Raw genomic sequence first — 11,238 nt, 5'->3', positions numbered from 1 at the left:
AATTGCTGCTTTGGGACGTATACTGTCGCTTGAAAAATGATTTGTGCAAATTCAGGGCATACAAGCTTTGGGTAGACTTTTTGTAAAGAGAAGCAATAGATCCACACAATGATCTTATGAAATAAAGTCACAAATTGAAATGGTTTAATATGATATATTAGTTCTACTAGTTTACAGTAAAAAACAATTTATAATCTGACTACCATATTAGTTTATGAATTTATTTTGGTGAAATTTTTCTATAGATGAAGCATTTCTCTTTTTAAAAAAGTGAAATCTATTAGAAAAAAAAAATATTTTTTTCTTATGAGTTTCATTTATTGAAGGTAATTGTATGAGATTATATAAAGCATTACCGTTACGAACAATAAGAAAAAAAATAAAGCAAAAGAGGTGAAATCAATCATATATGATACAAGATTTGCATAGTTCCACATCATGCATACGTCTACGGAGTTGCAGAAGATTTTATTAAGATGAAAATAAAAAAATATAGTGCGACAGTCATACAAGAATTTAGTACAATATATAATTTATCCTAATTAGCGCGTCGGGTCGAGTTAGGTCAAATACCACATTTCCTTCCAAGATTGAGGAGAAGGATTACAATAGAAATTAACGGATTCGATCGAAACTACCATAAATACATCATTGCTATTCTTAATTTTATTTCCTAAATAATTGGCGAGGAAAAAAACGAATGAAAAGTATTTCTTTAATCTTGATATTAGATCAATGGCATTGGAATAGTCACTTGCTCTAGTTAGCCATCTTTTTTTTATAAGTTATCATCATTTTCAACTACATTAGAATAGGCATTAAATGGGCAAACTTGTCTTTAGCTATAGTGATTTAACATACTTAGAAGTGTAAGTTAGACAATAATATAATATTCTTATTTTCTCTCTTTGGTTTTGATTCTTGAATGCTATTTCCAATTTGTGGTTCATGTGGTTCTCGTCACTTTTCTCTCTGTAGCATCTCTCTCCTACTCTTCCTCAATGTTGTCTTTGTTGGTTTCACTTTCTAAACTCTTGAGGACGAACTGATTATTCCAACATCTCAACCAGCTACCAGATGAAATGCAGGGAAAAAAAAAAAAAAAAAATTAACGTTTCACTTTCTATTGTATTTTCAATTTTATACTCTATATAATTAAAAGAATAAATTGTGAGTGTAATTTATCATTGAAAATTGAATATAAAAAAAAATAATAAAGTATTTGGAGAGGGCATCCGTCAGTACAACATGGGCCTGAGCCTTCGCTTATTCCTGATTCTAGTCCCAATATCGAGAGGGTCCAGCCCACTACCAAAACTGACAGAATAACCACTCAACGGCGATAAAGGATAAGAACAGTTACAATGATGATCCATTAAATGATGAACCATCATCTCCAAGTTTGAATTTGAATAATAGATATATCTATTATCATTTAAACAACATAATGGTTCAGAAGCTCTATATAAGAAGAGAACTCAAATACGTAAAAGAGATGAGATTTCTTTGATATTACGAGTGATTCACAGTTACTGACTTAGGCATCAGAGACGTTCCCTCAAACCTCCAAGCAGCCTTATTTTTTGATTGCAGGCGATCGTTCAGGGGTGGCGGTGAAGCACGTCCAAAACAATATTTTTCTGTCTTTAGTTGAGAAAATATGAACCGAATGACAAACCTATATATAGTTTCATAGTTTGGATTTTCGAGGTATTAGGTTTCGTTTGTTTTTACAACTCCTCCAAACTTATATCATCTAATAATTACAACATTTTTAAATCTCCACATAAAATAAAATAAACAATTTAACTTTCTAAATTCTAAAATAAAAATAATATTAAAAAAATATATTCTAATAATATTTAATTTAATTTTTATTTTTAATCTCAATTTATTTTATTTTATTTCATATCATCTCATTTGAAAACATACGAGGCTCTGATCTTTTAATAGGGGTGGGCAGTGGGGGTGGGCCTGCTTCTGCTCCACCCCCGCATGGCGGGGCGGGCAACCCCGCTCTGCCCATGAGGGGGCGGGGCCCTCCGCCCCGCATCTAGGGCCCCTAGAGGGGGTGGGTGGCAGGGAGGGTCCAACTCAACCCCGCATTTCCCCTTCCCCGCCCCCGCCCCCGCCCCCATTTATATATATATATATTATATACATATATATAAACATAAATATATATTTATATTTTATAAATTGTGTATATATAAATATATATTACAATTTTTTAGACTTGTTCACAAAATATGAATTGAAAAATTTAAAAACTACATAGTTTAAAAACTAATACACTACAATTTACATAAAATATGCACTAGCAAATTTAAAAATTACATAGTTTTTAAATTATAGTCATATTTACAAAATTTAAATTTATATTTTGGATATAAAAATATATTTTTAATTACTTTTGTACTTATAAATAATTTTTAAATTAAATAAATATAGTATTTTTTTAAGTGAAAAGAGGTAAGACGGATTGAGAATCCGTCCCGCAACCCACACCCGCATCCCGGGAGATGGGAGACTGAGGTAAAAATCCCACCCCCCGACCCATGCGGGGTGGGGTGCGGGGAAGGGGTGCCCGCCCTGTAGGGGGCAGGTAGCAACCCTATCTTTTAATATGGACAGAAAGATGATAGATGGTAGCAGCAAAGAAAAAGACATGATCTTAATTTGATGGCTATATGATATATCCACAGCCAGAGGGGCAATCCGAATCCCCATTTTTTAGGATTATAGCATATCATGTCAGCCGGCCAGTTCTTACTGTTGGGTTTCATCCTGAATATTTAAAAAAATAGAAAATAAATAAAATATACTACGATTCAAATCCACTTTAGCATCTATTTTTGTGGTGCTACTCAGCCCCCACTCTAAGTGTATCCCTAATACATTTTGGTTTTTTGTTTTCTTTTTTAAACGTTAAAATCACACAAATACTTAGTAGTAACTTTTAAATGTTTTAAAAAATAGTACATACAGTAACTTGCAGTACATTTAAGAGGGTTAATTAGCATTTTTTTTTCCTTTTGTTTCTACAGGCACGCCTAACTTGGCCCTAAATATTAGATATCAACTAGTCTAGTAACCATGTTCGTTTCGACGAAAAATTGATATTATGAAAAGGTTCTCATATTTGCGGTATTTGGTAGGTGAACACAAGGCGAAAAGTAGACCATATGTTCATTAGAAAAGGAAAGCTTTGTAACGATGCTTGCATGATTGGACAGTGAGGGGAAACATTCCACACTGTTCAGTGATGGTCCTGCTAGATCAACGTGCTTTCGATTTCAAGATTCTTCGAAGCTTGATGAAAGTAGGAGACAACCGGATCACTTACCATTTTTTGTCCAAACTCAAAGCACTATAACTAGTAACTACTGCTACAGACAAATTTTCATCTGCTAAAAGGCTTGGACATGGTGGCTTTGGCCAGTTTCTAAGGTACTTCTTGTTGCACATGATACTTAGGTAAGAGTTTTATTAAAATACTATGTCTCACACACCCATATTTTAATGGGTTTAGACTAGTTCAAATATTATCACTTAATTAATAAGTCACAATAAGATAAGAATACCTCTATATATAGTCATAGTGAGACATGAATGTTTTTAGATTTTATGATAGTCATAAGTCTATAAATAATACTGAGGGATTAAGGATTCTCACCTACAATATTATTGTGCTTCTAGCTATCGGAAGATACTTGGAGACTAAATTGTTAAGGTGATCATTCTCTCATAGTCATGTCAGATTTCTTATCAAATTGAGATGGAGAGAGTTACGCCTTTTAACTATTATTATTTTATTATCGTGGATCATAGAAAATCGAAGATCCTTATATTTAATATTTCATGTTAAAATATTTAACAACTTAAGCATCTAAGACTGGCCAATGGACATGAAATGACAGTGAAGACACTCTCCACGTATTCAAGATAAGGCACAGAAGAATTTAAGAACGAAGTAATGCTGATAGCAAAACTGCAGCATAGGAATCTTGTGAGATTTTCTGGTTGCGGCGTTCATAAAGAAGAGAGGATCTAGGCAGTGGTTTTCCAAATTTACTGCATGTTTACTCAATTGTGGATTCACTCAGTCTAAGTGTGACTATTCTTTGTTCACAAAGATAACAGATTCTTCCTTCATTATATTGCTGGTTTATGTAGATGATATCATTGGCGCTAGCAATAATTTACAATCAGTACAAGACTTCAAATTTTGTCTCCACAGTCAGTTCAAGATAAAAGATTTGGAGAATCTCAAATATTTATTGGGTTTGGAAGTTGCACGTACAAGTAAAGACATATCTTTATGCCAAAGACATTATGCATTGGAACTTCTCAGTAATGCAGGTTTGCTTGCTTGTAAACCATCAAAAGTTTCTTTGGAACCCAATCTTAGATTAAAGAAATCAGATGAAGATCTCTTGGTTGTTCGCACAAGTTACAGAAGACTTATAGGAAGACTGTTATACTTGACCATTACACAACCAGATTTAGCTTTTACTGTAAATAACTTGAGTCAGTTGATGCACAAGCTTGCTGCTATACGTTTAGATGTTGCAAATAAGGTTTTACATTATGTGAAGAATACAACTGTGCAAGGTATATTTTTCTTTGCAAAATCCACTCTACATTTGAAAGGCTTTCAGATTCAAATTGAGCCATATGCCTAGATATTAGAAGATAAGTCACTGGGTTTTGTATGTTTCTTAGTGATTCACTTATCTCTTGGAAATCTAAGAAACAAAATATTGTACCACGATCATCTGCAGAGGTTGAGTATCGAGCTCTTGCATCAAGTGCCTGTGAGATCACATGGTTGATTTCTCTACTAAAGGATATTGGTGTAACACATCCTTCTCCAGCTATATTATACTGAGACAGTAAGACAGCCTTGCACATATCAACAAATCCAGTGTTTCATGTGAGAACAAAGCATATAGAGATTGACTGTCATCTTGTTAGAGAAAAACTACAATTAGACCTCATTCGTACATGTCTTCTCAGCATCAAATAGCAGACATACTTACCAAAGCATTGTCTGCTAGAGAGTTCTACTATCTCCTTTCCAAGATGGGAATCATTAACATTCATTCCACATCTGAAGGGGGAGTATTCAAGATGGTGTAGTCTACTTGTAATTAACTACCAATAGAAATACAACATGTGTAAATAAACTTGAAAGGGGTAAAATATCCCAAGCTCATATAAAAAGAGGTGACTCACAGCAAAGACTATCGTGGGCCCATGACCACCCATTGGAGGACCTCCCCTCCTCGGCCATGCCACTCCTCGACTAGACAAACTCCTCCACCATGCATCATGACCCTTGACTCCTTGCCCATTGATTTGCCTCGGCCCTTGACTCCTCGCCCACGGATTCACCTTCGTCGGCCAGACTCCTCGCCCAAGCTGCCCAGCAACTCATCGGCCAAACTCCTCACCCCAGCTGTCAAGTAACTTGTCGGCCATGCACCTCGCCAAAGCTGTCCACCAACTCGTCAACCTACACCCTCGACCACTGACTCGTTAGCCATGTACTTCGTTGAAGTTGTCTAGCGACTCGTCTGCCAACACCTTCGGCCACTGGCTCGTCGACCACTGTAATTGAGACCTCGGCCAACCCAGTGATGGGGTCCCTTCCTCGACATGGACTAAAAAAAAGAAAAAAGAAAAAGAAAAAAGAAAAAGAGAAGCATGAGTAAAAGAGAGACAAGAAGATGAAGGGACATTAAGGAGGAAGAGAAGTAGTACTCAACAAACAATTTCAGTGGAGCAAAATTTAGTCGCAATGACTAAAATGCATTGGTTTGTCTCTCTCCAAATTTATGTGAATTCGATTTTTACTAACAAAATTGATTCTTGTAGAGCGGAACACCAGCCCCCCAACCTGACTAGGGCAACACTCGGACATCCAAGTTTGTGAATTAATTTATCAGAATTAACATGCATGCAGGCACTCTAAATCTCCGTCACTGCCTAAACATGGCTACTTGCGGTCAACAGCAACGTGCCTTAAACTTACTCTACAATGAGACAATTCAGGTACTCAAATCTCGTGCTTGTGGATGAAAATTATTTACGCTAATCGGTTTGGCTTTTGTAGCTTGGTAAAGTGCCCCAACTGTTTGCACTGACTCCTACACCCCCATTGACGAGAAGACCAGGGGAGCCAAGTATTCTGTCTCCACGGACTTGCCTCATCCATTCCCTTAGTTTAAGAGGGCGAAGAGAAGACTAGAGGAGCCAAGCACCGTGTCTCCACGGGCTTGCCTCATCCATTCCCTTAGTCTACGAGGGCAACAAGAAGACCAAGAGAGCCAACCTTCGCGTCTGCACGTGCTTGCTTCATCCCTTCCCTCAGTCTACGAGGTCGACGAGAAGATCAAGGGAGCCAAGCATCATGCCTCCACGGGCTTGCCTCATCCCTTCCCTCAGTTTACGAGAACACTAGGGGAGCCAAGCACTGTGTCTCCACGGGCTTGCCTCATCTCTTCCCTCAGTCTACGAGGGCAATGAGAAGATCAGGGGAACCAAGTTCCGCATCTCCACAAGCTTGTCTCATCCCTTCTCTAAGTTTACATGGTAGACGAGAAGACTGTAGGAGCCAAGTACCATGTCTCCATGGGCTTGCCTCATCCATTCTCTCAATTTACGAGGGTGACGAGAAAACCAGGGGAGCCAAGCACCATATCTCTATGTGCATGCCTTATCCTTTCCCTCAGTCTACGAGGTCAATAAGAAGACTAGGGGAGCCAAGCACTATGTCTCCTCGGGCTTGTCTAATCCCTTCCCTCAGTCCACAAAGGCAGACGAGAAAAACCACAAGACGACATCTCCACCAATGAACGCAGGGTGTATGCACTCGTGCCATAACCATTGCCCGCGGGTCTCATTCGGGAATGAGCCTTCGAAGTTAAAAAGCCTTTGAGGTCTACAATTGCCTTAAGCAGGATACCTTCATGAACAAGTCGACAGGCTCGACAACTGCCTAAGCTGGGATCCAAGGGGTTGACGGGCTCCCTGGCCACTTTGTGTGGATTACCACATACAAATTCTAACATTGACAATAAAATGGAAATGTCAAGAGCAATTCAAGATGGAAAAGGAAAATATCACCAACACCATCGAAAACAAAAATGTCAGATGAATACCTATTCACGCGGTCGAGTACATCTCCTGCCACAACCGAACTCTGTGCTCACCACTTGCGCGGTTGAGTACACCTACCGCCACAGCTGAGCTCTGTGCTCGCCACTTATGTGGTCGAGCCTAGACTTTTTCATCTTCCATAAGCATTCTTTTCAAAATTGAGAACAAACGTGATGTTTTTGTCTACAGCTATGAACTTTCAGTGAGTTATTGATTGAAGCTTTTGGGTTGGTCCAGATGAAAAAAGAAGGCAGTTGTTGGATTGGAGAAACTGTTAGGAAATACATAGTAACAAAATAAAAAATTACAAAGAAATGAAAAACTCAAATGAAACTAGCTTGGACTGAGGCACATAAATCTTGCTCTCTTTAAGGATATTCAAGCCATTTACGAAATATAAAATTTCAATTGAATCGGTGCAACATACCTCCTCTTGACTTGTCTTCTCCAGGACACAACAGCCCAACTGATCGTTGTACAACTTGAACCAACTCTGGACATGTGATTAAGCCCAAAGCTCCACCACAAGAACACCTATCTTTTGTCTGGAAAAATTACTCTCAAAATTATCTAGTTCACACTTTTGTTTTCTACTGGTTTTTCTCTATTTCTTACCAAAAGAAAAAACACCAGAATGGAAAGGAGACATTTGACGTAAAACGGCAATAGAGAATTAATGAGAATAAAGGTAGCCAACTTTTTTTTCAAAATACTACACGTTGGTAGTTTTTCCAGATCCCATCATGTGCAGTAAATGGTCTTACTCCTAGATTCTAGAAAACCACTCGAACAAACCAAACAACTATCTTTTTCCATACCTGTTAAAGACAAACTTGAAGATTTTCAACGGATTGTTGGCACTGTGAATGATTTGGTTTAAAACTTCCTCAACAAAAAATTCTAAGGAAATGAACAATAATATTAGAAAAAGTCTTATTGACAAATACAATTTGCCAACATTCTCTCACTATTTTTTAATGAAAAAAAAAAGAAGAGATACTTCTAGAAAAAGAAGGCTTATTATGCATCATGAATGTATGCTCTATATTGAACACTCACTTAGTGAGACAATAATTCTTACTCTAGGATTAGTAGTAGTCTCAGACTTGAATTATAACTTCTAAAGGGAAATAAAAAATTACAGATCACAAATAATAGTCCAGGTGTTGATATGAGCTTTATTAGCTAACACGTTACAACCTTGTGCTATTCTCGGTTCACGAGTGTATTTGGGAAAGAGGGCTATTAGAGACACAAACAGATCCCACATACTAATGTGGCACACTGCTAGTGTGCCACGTCTTCCTTATTTATTTATTTATTTATTTATTTCCCTTCATATCTCTCTCTCTCTCTCTCTCTCTCTCCCATCGTCGTGCCTCTCCCCTCATCCCTTTTCCCTCTCTCTTTCTCCTTTCCAAGGTGGTTCTCGACCACCACATACAACCAAAGGACGACGACCGTCCACCATGCAAGTTGTCGGCTCAAATCCCAACCACCCCAGCTACCTAGCGGGGGCCACACAATGGTCGACCACACATATAATGTGCAAAATGTGCACGAACGAGCTGCCATGAACTCCATGCCAGCGGTGCCACTTGGACTGTCGGCGTCTTTTGCCCACCTTAAGGTGGTCCCCAACCACCATGGCCCGCATGGAGAGAGGGTAGGGGTGGCGGGCATAGGGAGGAAAGAAATAAAGAGAAAAAAAAAGGGGGGAGACGTGGCACACTAACAGTGTGCAACGTCAGTGTTTGGAATCCCTTTGTGGGATTCTTTTGTGTTTATAGTATTTTCCTTTGAGAAAAATCCAATTCTCATAGAGAGCGGCCCCACTCCCACACTCACATAAGTGAAATCTGTCAAGAGTACTCTTATAACTCTGACACCCTAATCATAAGAGTTACAGATTTTCATTAAGAGTATCTAAAAAAAAAACTCATCATCTCATTCATTATAGGATGAATGCACTTACACCATAGGAATAGAAAAACTCTCAAATAAAGTAACTAGTGCATTTCTTATGACCACCAAACGATTCGTTATTGCCATTGAACCTAGTTTTCAGGATCTCTGATTTTTGGGTTGGATATCCTCATATGTGGTTCATGATTGTGTGGACTTTAATCCCATTTCCCTCGATGTATTTTAGACTCTTTCTCTTGTCAAGGCCTTGGTCAGTGGATTTGCTAGATTGTCACATGTTGTCACATGATTTAAGATAATCCACGTTAATGACACCACTACTCAAATAGGATCACACAATACTGTATTTTCTTCTTATTGGTCTGGATTTACCATTGTAATATCGTTGTACTCTACTAATAGTAGCAGCATACTATCACAATGAATTAATATGGGTGGAATTGATTTTTTCAACAATGAAATCTTATGTAGCAGATCTCTCAACTAGTTTGCTTCTTCACTCGCTAAACCCAAAGCTATAAGTTCAGCTTCCATAGTTGAGTTAGCAATAATAGTTTGTTTTTTAGACTTAACATATATCACCACCACCCAAGGTAAAGATATAACCAGTAGTTGAAAGAGATTCACCTGACAATGTATTCCAATCAGCATCACTGAAGGCTTCGAGTACAACATAATATTTTCTATAAACCAAGTCATAATATTTTGTACCAGATAAATATTTCATTATTCGATTTATTGGAAACCAATGGTCTCTTCCTGACTTGGTAGTAAATCTACTGAGTACTCCTACTGCATAAGCATTGTCAGGTCTAGTACAATCAGTCGCATAATGTAAACTACCAATCATGCTAGCATATTCTTTTTTATTAATCACATCATCACCATTTTAAATAGAAAATAAATGAACACTAGGATCAAAAGGAGTAACAACATGCTTGCATCCAACGTAATTATATTTTTTTAATAATTTTTCTATGTAATACGATTGATCAAGAAAAATATTATCGCATGTTTTGGTGATTTTCATATCCAAAATAAAATTAGCCTCGTCAAAATCTTTCATATTAAAATGATTACTCAGCATGTTTTTTGTTTCATCTATAATATGCAAATTAGAACCAAATATCAATAAATCATCCACCTATACGCTAATAATAACATGAAAATTATCTCAATATTTATAATAAATACATTTATTACTCTCGTTTGGCTTATAGTCATTCTCAATCATGCAAGAGTCGAATTTTTCATGCCATTGTTAGGGGTCTGTTTTAAGCCATATAGGAGTTTTGTCAACTTACACACTTTTCTTTCTTGGCTTGACTCTATAAAGCCTTCGGGTTGATCCATATAGGTCCCCATTCAAAAAGGTTGTTTTAACATCCATTTGATGAATTTTTAAATTATAGATTGCTGCAACGACAATCAATAATCTAATGGATGTTATTCTTGTAACCAGAGAAAATGTGTTGAAAACATCAAGGTCAGTTTTTTGTTTAAAACCTTTTGCGACAAGCCTAGCCTCGAATTCTTCAATTGTTCCTTCCGGTCTAAATTTTTTCCTAAGAACCCATTTACACCCTATGGTTTTGCAACCCGGTGGTGATTCAACTAATTTTTAATTTTTATTAGAAATTAGTGAATCCATCTCATCATTTACAGCCTCTTTCCACAACACAGAATTAGGTGATGCTAAAACTTCTTGTAGAGTATTTGGATTTTCCTCAATATTATAAATATAATAGTCGGGACCAAAATATTTTTCAATTCTAGCTCTTTAACTCTTTAATTCAAAATTTTCTTTAAAAGTGTAGTTTTTGAATTTTTATAAGGCACCTTACTTAAAACATGACAAATAGTCAAAATTGCTTCATCCAAAAAACTTGAGGGAGTGCTTGAATCAATAAGCATGACATTTGTCAATTCAATTAACGTTCTATTTTTCCTTTTCAATCACACTCTTAGAAGCATGTGAGTATGGAGCAGTAGTTTCATGGATAATTTCCAATGATTGAACAAAATAATTAACTCATTTAAATCATACTCTCGGTCTCTATCACTTCTAAATCTTTTAATTTTTCTACCAAATTGATTTTTAACTTCATGGAAGAATTTTTTGAACTTTTCAAAAGCATCGCTTTTATT

Source organism: Juglans regia, chromosome 7 (assembly GCF_001411555.2).
Source record: "Juglans regia cultivar Chandler chromosome 7, Walnut 2.0, whole genome shotgun sequence".
NCBI classification, from domain to species: Eukaryota; Viridiplantae; Streptophyta; class Magnoliopsida; order Fagales; family Juglandaceae; genus Juglans; species Juglans regia.
This window is presented reverse-complemented; position numbering follows the sequence as displayed.